Raw genomic sequence first — 11330 nt, 5'->3', positions numbered from 1 at the left:
AAATGAGCTGTGAAACAATGTTTTTGTATGGGGGTACACTAACTCTCGCTTAGGGCCCCCAAAAGGCTAGAGCCGGCCCTGTACTTAATGAGGGTGAATACACTTAGTTTCATCCTTTCCTTTGTTGTATATTATAGCACATCCTTCCTCACTGGTCAGAGAAGATTGGCCATGCATGTCAGAGCAGTATGATGCCAGCCCAGCCTATATCCCACCGTTTGCCTCCTGGAGTTTATTCTGTCTGATCCCTGCAGATAGGGTAAGAAGCCTTTGAAAAGGAAGCCTTTTTAGAGTAGTATGTAGACCCACCCAGAGACTCAGACAGATAGCCCTGCCTCATTTCCCCAGGTGGTGATCTGGGTGGTGTTCATTAGGCATGAAAACAGTCTGAAATGGAGTGAAATGGGGAGGGACTATCTGAATTTCTCCAATTAGAAATGCTCATTTTCATTGTCCATTGGTGTGCCCTCATGAACATACCCCTGGACTCAGTGATTTGGCCACAACCACTCCGAGGTGGGGGTCTGAGATTGGTACTCGGAGGCCCAGCTGCGATTAACGTAGAGAGGCTTTAACTGATTCAGGGCGGCAGGTAGCTTAGTGGTTAAGAGCGTTGTGCCAGTAACCGAAAGGTCGCTGGTTCTAATCCCCGAGCCGACTAGGTGAAAAATCTGTCGATGTGCCCTTGAGCAAGGCACTTAACCCTAATTGCTCCTGTAAGTCGCTCTGGATAAGAGAGTCTGCTAAATGACAAAAAAAAAAAAAAAAAAACTGGCTTAGCAGCACAATCATCCAGCACTGCCAAATCACAGGACTATGATTACAGAGAGGAACTGGGACATACACTTAATGTTCAGGTTCAAGGTGCAAGGTGGCGAGCCAACCGACATACACAAAATGGTCGGGTGGCGTTGGCATGGGGTTTGTTTCGTTGTTTAGGGTGAAACGTTACAGAACATTTAGACAGAGTTGTATTGTATGTAACCCACATGTTTCTCCGACATGTTTCTCCAAGTGTCTGCTCTATGCATTACATGTCTAACTACCATGGTCTATATATTTTGCACCCTGCTGAATAAGCCTGTGGGGTATAGGGGGTCTATAGAAACAGGGACAGAAAAGGCTGAACTTGAGGGAGCCATTTTGGTATGCCAAGTCTGCAGTGCTGATATGATACAGCAATGATTCAGAATCTGATACTGAAGCCTACATGAAAGTGCAGCCATTTTTATATCAATTTCTGGGTAACAATTAAGTGCCTTAAAGGTGCAATATGCAGAAATCACTCCACCATTTCCTAATAGTTTGCCTATTCCCGTGTAGATCAGTTGGTAGAGCATGGCGTTTGCAACGCCACGGTTGTGGGTTCGATTCCCACGCGGGGTCAGTATGAAAATGTATGCACTCACTAACTGTAAGTCGCTCTGGATAAGAGCGTCTGCTAAATTACTAAAATGTTAAATGTAATTTCAGTTTATGTGACAAAACAAGCAATGTGTAGAGAATCATTGTACCATCTAAACCGCTGTGAAATATATTTTCAATAACCAAAAATATTGTATTTTCAGCTGTTTGAAGCTGGTGTACAAAACTGAAAGGAAAAGACAAAAACTAAATTTACGAATGGGAAGCATAGAAATAGCGCACATAGAACAGATCTACCGCTTCTTAGACTTGCTTTCAATGAGAATGACGGATCTATAACTCACTCGCCGAAAAAGTTACATATTGCAGCTTTAATGTAATAGTTTTCCATTAAAATGGAAACATGGCTTTTTAGCAAAAAACGATTTCTCAAGCAAGAATTTAGCTAGGACTGTGCGGGAGTGGTAGCGCGCCTGGAAACTGAAAACTAGCTGTTATTGGCAGAGAGGTTTGAAACTCTCTTTGTTATCTGTCTATTAACTTATTTACCGCCTGGTGATGTCACCAGGCAAGCCGAAACTCCACCCATGCAAAATCTGCGTATTAGAAGGTCCTTTGTAGAATGTATTTTCAACCAGCAACTATCATGAAATGACACAGATTTATTTTTTCTTTTACAGATTTAGTTTAATCAGCTGTTGCACAATATGATACAAACACAGGAAAAACTGAATTTTGGCTGCATTGGGCCTTTCAAATGTCATACTTGGTGGTCTATGAAGATTGTGTAATAAACATTTTACGGAGACTATAGCCTGGTCTGTCATTTTCCATTTCAATTTGCGCCTCTTTATCAATAGGTTATACTAAGCTCTGCCTTCAGAATGGGATGAAGTCACATTAGCTAAATGAGATTAGCAGCGCTAACCCTGTTTTCATGTGCCTCTCCACTCTACCTTTGAGATGGCCCATGCAGGCATCAGGTTCAAAATGCCTTTATTACTCTTCCCTGTTGGGTGTCAGTGTTGCATAAAAGCACACCTTGTCTCAGTTACTTAGGAGTGACTGCTGGAGTAAACAGGAAATTACATCATCAGGTCACCATCGGCAGGTGTAGCCCTTAGCGCTATATCTATAGCTTAGCACAATGGGGTGCCATGATGGTCAGATGCTTGTTGTGTGTTTGTCTGTACTATGAAGGTGTCTTTGGGTAAGCCAACCATCTCTCATCCATACCCTTCTCACACTACTGAGCTGAACCAAACCAAGTCCAAGCCCAGCTGGACTGGGCATGGTAGTGTGAAAAGGGTACCAGAGAGTTCATTTATATGCAGGTTTATGCAGTCTTAATTGAGAGAATGCATCAGATCTCTTTCAGGTACCAGATTTATGGTTTGTATATTTTGTGTCTTGGATAGAGGAGCTATCCAGGGTGCTGAAGTCATGCTCTGCCCAAACATAGGCTACTGTATCTGTATCCCATGCCCTGGATTGAAGTGGTCCGCATGTACTTATCTAACCATTATCTAGTTATGGGGGGTATTATAAATTAACCCTAGATCAGTGTCTAGGGGCAACTGTATCCTCCTCCGTACCTTACATTCTGCCAACTCTCCGCAACATGTTTTATCAGTAAGAGAGGCACGCCAAATGTTAGCGACCAGGCTAACTCAAGCCAAGCATCTAACATTGATTGCGTTGATTAAACATCTTCTCAGTTCTATCTCAACTCCAGCTGGCTACAGCGAGATAGAGTTAGATGCTGCCTCCAAAGACGGACAAGAGTTTATTTCCAAAACGCTATATCCACCAGTTTTTCTGTGTGTTTTTTCATCAGAAATGATTGATTATGGGTACCTTCATGTGTGTGTAAAATATGACTGTTCTCAGATTTTTTATTCAGAGATTTTTGATGTGTATGAAAATGTGTTTCTTTTGCAAAATGCTATACACTGAGTATATAAAACATTAAGAACACCTGGGGGGGGCTGACCTACACATTGGTGCAGCTGGCTTCCGGGTTAAGCGAGTGGGTGTTAAGAAGCGTGGCTTGGCGGGAGGACGCGTGGCTCAAACTTCACCTCTCCCGAGCCCATTGGGGAGTTGCAGCGATGAGACAAGATCGTAATCATGAAATTGGGGAAAAAAAGGGGGGTAAAAATTACAACAAAATAGCTACTCAATATTAGGAAGTTGTTCCTAATGTTTGGTATAGTCAGTGTATATGCTATTGTTTAGCTGGAATGGAATGTTCTTATCCTGTATATTTGACTGTGAGATGTGGTTGTCTCACCTAGCTATCTTAAGATGAATGCACTTACTGTAAGTCACCCTGGATTAGAACATCTGCTAAATGACTAAAATGACAAATGTAAATGTTTTACATACAGATCTCATATTACTGTATTGACATTTTAAATTCTAAATATTGATGTCACAAATGTATCATTTCTACATTTCTTTATAAAAAATGTAGTTATTTGTTACATTTGACTGTGTAAAACCTAGCAGTACTACTTATTTTTCTGAGAGTGAGGCGGATATATAGCATTTTACAAAAAAAACATGATTATTTGTCTCTGAAATGAAACCATCAAGTTATATATTTTAAACAAATACATGTCTGTCATTGAACAACCCTATGTCATGATTAGGGCCAGTATGAAAATAATAATGTATGCACTAACTGTAAGTCGCTCTGGATAAGAGCGTCAGCTAAATGATGTAAATGTAAATGTAGTTGGTGAAAAAACACACCAATCTCTTTCATAATTTCTTTAAACAATAAAAGCTAATTTACCAACATTTCTGAAAATGGATATATAGCGTTTTGGAATGAAACTCTTGAATTTGAGATGTAATCTTTTTAAATTCCTTGAACCTCCTCACAGTCCCTGATTGCTAAATGTGGAGCAGGCTATGTGGAGCAGTGCAGTGGCTGGGCCGTGGTCGATCATCAGATCATTGCTCTGTTTTAGATGCTTTTAAACAGAGCGCTCCCATTTCCAGAGTTCAGATGCGGGTATTTATATCAAGCAGGTCAGCTGAGGTAAAGGAGGACTGAGGAGAGTATCCGCGAGTTCTGTCTGAAAAACTCACCTTCTGTCCTCTGGGTCCTGGAGTGCTTTATGGAGAGCAGTGGCGGTCGGTGCCATTTAAGATGAGGGAGGACGATTATTTTTGTTATGAGCATGGCCTTATTCCTATTACATCTAGCTGATCTAAGGTGTAATCATTAGTCCAACAGTTGCAAATGATTGTTTCTATTGGACAAATTCAGGTATGTTTATCCCAGTTTCGTTCCATTTGCTTCAGTTTAAGAAACGTTTTCCAACAGAATCGGCGGAATGAATACACCCCTGATCAAACAAACACAGTTAGTAAAGTTAGCAGTTACACCGGCGGGCCCCGTGGCAATAAATTAGTAAAACCAAAAGCTTACCTTGACTTGTAAGAGTTCCAGTGTTGGATAGTCATAGCCAGCTAGCTAACATAGCATCCCTCTGTTTGAGTAGGATAAACTAGCTAGCTACATGTGCTAGCTAAGTAAGTGATCTCTCTCTCACCTCCCTCCCTCCCTCCATTTTTGAAGAAATGAATTTGTTCAAAGCTGTCTTTGTCTCTCTTAGTGTCAACTACTCACCACATTTTATGCACTGCAGTGCTAGCTAGCTGTAGCTTATGCTTTCAGTACTAGATTCATTATCTGATCCTTTGATTGTTTGGACAACATGTCAGTTCATGCTGCAAGAGCTCTGATAGGTTGGAGGACGTCCTCCGGAAGTTGTCAAAATTACTGTGTAAGTCTATGGAAGGGAGTGAGAACCATGAGCCTCCTAGGTTTTGTATTGAAGTCAATGTACCAAGAGGAGGACTGAAGCTAGCTGTCCTCCGGCTACACCATGGTGCTACCCTACAAAGTGCTGTTGAGGCTACTGTAGACCTCCATTGCAAAACAGGGTGTTTTAATCAATTATTTGGTGGCGTGAATATATTTAGTATAATTATATCTAAAAAGGAGAACAACTTTTTATATTTTGGAAATTCACTGAGGAGGATGGTCCTCCCCTTCCTCCTCTGTGGAGCCTCCACTGATGGAGAGCCAAGTCAAGTGAGTCTGGAGGTAAGAGTTTAGATCCTCCTGAGGTTCTTAAGTCAACCGCTCACACCAGGCGGACATGATCCAATGTCAACAGTGTCGCTTTAGTCGTTTACCTCAGGATATTGAGGTTTGTCAGTATGTGCTCTTGTTTCACTGGCTTCCCACATTAATTATGTGTGGATGTGGGTGTCTGTGAGTGGTTCAGGTTTTATCATGTGTACCATCAAGAAGTCAGGACAACCATGGTACAGAGAAGTGAGGACACAAGCTAATGATGTGGTAATGAACTCCTCTGTGAGCCTCTTTCATATTGCTAAAACAGGCCTATTGCTGAATGTGTTAGGGAGGCTGCTTCTGAAGTTCAGAGCTGCTGACGACTTTTTGTACATGTCAGGAAATGACACAGACATGAGTGATAGAAAATTCCTTGCTGAAATAAGAGCAGTCGGAGGATATTGAGCAGGAAACTCAACAATCAAATGCATTGGTTAAGACTTAGCCTGCATCTAGCTGATCTAGGGTGTAATCATTAGTCCAACATTTGCAAACAAGAGTTTCTATTGTACAAATTCAGGTATGTTTATCCCAGTTTCGTTCCGCTTGCTTCTGTTTAAGAAAACACAGTTAGCACAGTGGACAGTCAGTAAGCAGTTTAGCAGTTACACCAGGGGGCCCCGGTGGCAATAAATTAGTGAAACCAAAAGCTTATCTTGACTTAGAAGAGTTCCAGTGTTGGATAGTCATAGCATCCCTCTGTTTGAGCTGGGTGTTTGAGTAGGCTAAACTAGCTAGCTACATTTGCTAGCTAAGTAAGTGAAAGCAAAAAATAATTACAAAATATAGCTAAAATATAGTAAGACTGTGGATTTTCGACATGGTGGGATGTCAGTTTCCGTGAAGTGGGATGCTTTCTTGTTTCTGGGATACTAGTTAAAGGAAAAGCCAGAGGGATGAATAGAGGAGGGGAACTTGGCAGAACATTCTGCTATTCAAAAGGACTGTTTAAACAAAACAGCAAAGCTGAGAAACAGAGCTGTCTGACATGTAGGGTACTACAGATGCGGTCTTGAGGATTGAGACTTTAGTTTTACAGTGTTTATATTATTCATCATAGTGGATGGAGGTAGATGGATATGCTTTAGGCCTACATCATTAACTGACTAATCTTCGTCTATACTCTCCATGGCTTTTGGAGTTTTTGAATGATATATAATTACGTCTGATGTTCTGTACATTTGACTCTGATTATTCTGTTATCTGAATATACTTATCTGAATACTTACTGGTACCAATGACAAAGGCCCACTTACTGTAAATTCTACTGTGTGCCGTTCTTCAGTTTAGCATTGTTGCTACTTACAGTGGTCTCCTACTCTAATGTTATATAATGAAGTAAACCTTCCTGTTTAACTTCTTGCTGTTTTCGCAATCTACTTTTCTGAATAATGAACCAGAGAGTTATAACCAACATTGTCATCACTAGATTCTGTCTTGCTGAGAAGTGAAAGCAATGGTAGCCTCTTTTAGGTCTCTCTCCTGTAGGGTATTATTCACCTGTCTACTTACTGGACTGACCAGCCCCTGCTTGACATAGACTCTTTGTTGTTCAAGTATCACAATGTACCAGTCTGCAATGTCAGAGAGTGGGTCATCCTGCAAGCACTAGCTGCTGATGCAGTCTCCTCTCTTCTGTTTCACTTGAGAAAGCACATCAGGAGGGCAAAGGGACATGCTGTCTCTCTGGGAATAGATTATATCCTTCTTATCCTTATTCTGCCTGGGTCTGATATTCCTTTGTTCTCATATTCCATTACGCCCATGTTTTGTATATTCCCCAACGTCCCCATAATCTGTACTCTTATACTGCAAGATATCCAAACTAACTGATGTAGTCAATGGCTTAGTCACGATGCAGTGAGTCTTCTTCCCCACAGTCTGTGGGCAGCTAGGCTGAAGTGCTCTTCCATTATACTCTAGTGAACAGGGTTCTCTTTTGGTACCTCACTGCTCAATGTATAGTAGGCCTATACAGTAAAACTTCGCTGTCTCTCTCATAGTTTGCCTAGCCTGGTACCAGATCCGTTTATGTGGTCTAACCAGCTTCTATGCTAATTGGCAAGACAGAACAAACAAATCTGGGACCATACTAACAGTTTGCTTCTTCCTGCTGCTAATAGCGGTAGGCCGTCATTGTAAATAAGAATTTGTTCTTAACTGACTTGCCTAGTTAAATAAAGGTTAAATAAAAATTTAAAAAAATTGCAGCATTTGATCAGTTCTGTAGCAGTGGTCAGTTTGCCTGAAGCCCCAGGTCCAATCTCCTTTCCTCTCTCACAGACTAATGCTGCAATGCGTCTCACTGTAAAACACAGAGGCCGGGTCAGGGTAATGATGAGCAATTCGGTCCATTTCCATGGCAACAGCAATCAAGTGAGCTGTATCCTCTGGTTGGTGTGCCTTTCTTCCGAAATGTCTCTGAATTGTTACCACAACATCCAGAAGTGTTTGTTAATTTTATTTTATTTTACGCCCGTGCTGGTCGGTTTCCAATTTCTATGTAATGATATAGCCAGCATCCTCAATTAAGAGTAATAAAGCATACTTTATAATTGGCAACGAAAGCTCATTAGCACCACAACCATTCAGACGAGGTTTCACTTTGCTTTATATCAGCCAATGATTCTGTTCCTCCTACTGAGTCAACTGACTGACTCCAACCAATCACAGAGAGTTTGAGCTGCCACTCCACAGCATACAACCAGTGATATGTGGGAGTAGCTGTTCAAATGCAAACTTTTCCTATTTTGGAAATGAATCAAAAGTATCCATCCTGATTTTGGATGAGAAGTGTACACTGTCTGTCATATCAGGCCAAGTCTTCAAGAGAGCGAGAGTTGCACCCCTTCTCAAAAAACCTACACTCGATCCCTCCGATGTCAACAACTACAGACCAGTATCCCTTTATTTTCTCTCCAAAACTCTTGAGCGTGCCGTCTTTAGCCAACTCTCTTGTTATCTCTCTCAGAATGACCTTCTTGATCCAAACCAGTCAGGTTTCAAGACTGGTCATTCAACTGAGACTGCTCTTCTCTGTGTCACGAAGAGGCTCTCTGCACTGCTAAAGCTAACTCTCTCTCCTCTGCTCTCATCCTTCTAGACTTATCTGCTGCCTTTGATACTGTGAACCATCAGATCCTCCTCTCCACCCTCTCCGAGTTGGGCATCTCCGGCGCGGCTCACTCTTGGATTGCGTCCTACCTCACAGGTTGCTCCTACCAGGTGACGTGGAGAGAATCTGTCTCCGCACCACATGCTCTCACCACTGGTGTCCCTCAGGGCTCAGTTCTAGGCCCTCTCCTATTCTCTCTATACACCAAGTCACTTGGCTCTGTCATATCCTCACATGGTCTCTCCTATCATTGCTACGCAGATGACACACAATTAATCTTCTCCTTTCCCCCTTCTGATAACCAGGTGGCGAATCGCATCTCTGCATGTCTGGCAGACATATCAGTGTGGATGACGGATCACCACCACAAGCTGAACCTAGGCAAGACGGAGCTGCTCTTCCTCCCGGGGAAGGACTGCCCGCTCTATGATCTCGCCATCACGGTTGACAACTCCGTTGTGTCCTCCTCCCAGAGTGCAAAGAACCTTGGCGTGACCCTGGACAACACCCTGTCGTTCTCCGCTAACATCAAAGCGGTGAACCGATCCTGTAGGTTCATGCTCTACAACATTCGCAGAGTACGACCCTACCTTACACAGGAAGCGGCACAGGTCCTAATCCAGGCACTTGTCATCTCCCGTCTGGATTACTGCAACTCGCTGTTGGCTGGGCTCCCTGTCTGTGCCATTAAACCCCTACAACTCATCCAGAACGCTGCAGCACGTCTGGTGTTCAACCTTCCCAAGTTCTCTCACGTCACCCCGCTCCTCCGCACACTCCACTGGCTTCCAGTTGAAGCCCGCATCTGCTACAAGACCATGGTGCTTGCCTACGGAGCTGTGAGGGGAACGGCACCTCCATACCTTCAGGCTCTGATCATTCCCTACACCCAAACGAGGGCATTGCGTTCATCCACCTCTGGCCTGCTGGCCCCCCTACCTCTGCGGAAGCACAGTTCCCGCTCAGCCCAGTCAAAACTGTTCGCTGCTCTGGCACCCCAATGGTGGAACAAGCTCCCTCACGACGCCAGGACAGCGGAGTCACTCACCACCTTCCGGAGACACTTGAAACCCCACCTCTTTAAGGAATAACTGGGATAGGATAAAAGTAATCCTTCTACCCTCCCCCTACCCCACCCCCCCAAAAAATAAATAAAAACAATAATAATAATAATAATTTGATATATTGTAAAGTGGTTGTCCCACTGGCTATCATAAGGTGAAAGCACCAATTTGTAAGTCGCTCTGGATAAGAGCGTCTGCTAAATGATGAAAATGTAAATGTAAGTTGTCATTCTCACCACCTAAGCCCGTACCTTTTATCCCCTAATTTACTATTTTACCTTGAGACTCCTCTTTCTCAGTCCACAATCCAGTAATCACTACTTGCATGTGGCAAGCAACTAGCGCTGAGCGATTAACTGAAATGTTGATTATTTTTTTGTTTTTTAAACAACTAATTGACCCACGTCGGTTCAGTTCCATGTCGTTCTGTTTTTTTCTGTGAGCTCAATGCGCACATTGCACATTTTCTCTAGAGATAAATCAGATCCAGCCTGAACTGTGCGATGTAGTATGGAGTTGTAGTATCCAACAGGCCAATATTCTACATAGTTTAGCGCATAAAACGTTGTAATTCACTACAATAACCACAATCCATTGCGCAATCGCGAGGGGATATAAAGAGCAGCTCTTGTTTCGCGAGGTTCAGTATCTCTACCTGAAAATACATGATCTAGGTGATTGATAGTTGGAATTCAGCAGTCATAAAAGTATGCCTTATTTACTTTGAAGTACTACAAAATAGTGATTTTGTCAGACAGCATATGCAGCAGCTCTATAGAGATGAGATGATGACTTGGAATTAATTAATAAAGTCATTAAATAAAAGAAATGTAATATACACAACAACTGAAACATTTTATTAAAGTAAATGATGGTTAATAAGTGATGAGCTGTAATGGACAGTCACTACCATCATGGGACTTTTATTAATTGTTTTATTCTGTGTTGTTACAGCATTCAACCCAAATAATCAAAACCGAAAACCATGAATATTTTTTAATAATCAAACTGAAACCGAACCGACCTCAAAAAACATGAATCGCTCAGCACTACAAGCAACACAAGCGACCCTCTGTAGAGCTCTTTCACAGCAAACCGTTGACAGTGCAGATACAGTACCAAAATGGCGCAGGATGACAAATAATAATAATAATAATATGCCATTTAGCAGACGCTTTTATCCAAAGCGACTTACAGTCATGCGTGCATACATTTTTATTTGTGTATGGGTGGTCCCGGGGATCGAACCCACTACCTTGGCGTTACAAGCGCCGTGCTCTACCAGCTGAGCTACAGAGGACCACAAACTCAAGGGATGTATAGGAGATACCAAGTGGAATGCCGAGTCAAGTTCCCTCTATTATTAGCTGGCTCTATTATTAGACTGCACTGGTGCTTAAACAAACGGGAATTAAAAGCTTATCGTCACACCTCTGAACTGAATGGGTAGAAATGCTGACACAGAATTATATAAAATCTGCACAGGAGTGGGTCGTTCCATGAAAATAGTCACTTTTGCATCCCTTTGATATTTGAATTAGAAATTGTGCACCAATATTGAATTTTAAAAGCCTGGTATTTTACATTTCGAAAAAATTCTGCTTCATCATCTCCAGCACCACCCCAACAT

Source organism: Coregonus clupeaformis, chromosome 19 (assembly GCF_020615455.1).
Source record: "Coregonus clupeaformis isolate EN_2021a chromosome 19, ASM2061545v1, whole genome shotgun sequence".
In the NCBI taxonomy this organism is placed as follows: domain Eukaryota; kingdom Metazoa; phylum Chordata; class Actinopteri; order Salmoniformes; family Salmonidae; genus Coregonus; species Coregonus clupeaformis.
Note: the sequence above shows the minus strand (reverse complement) of the source record.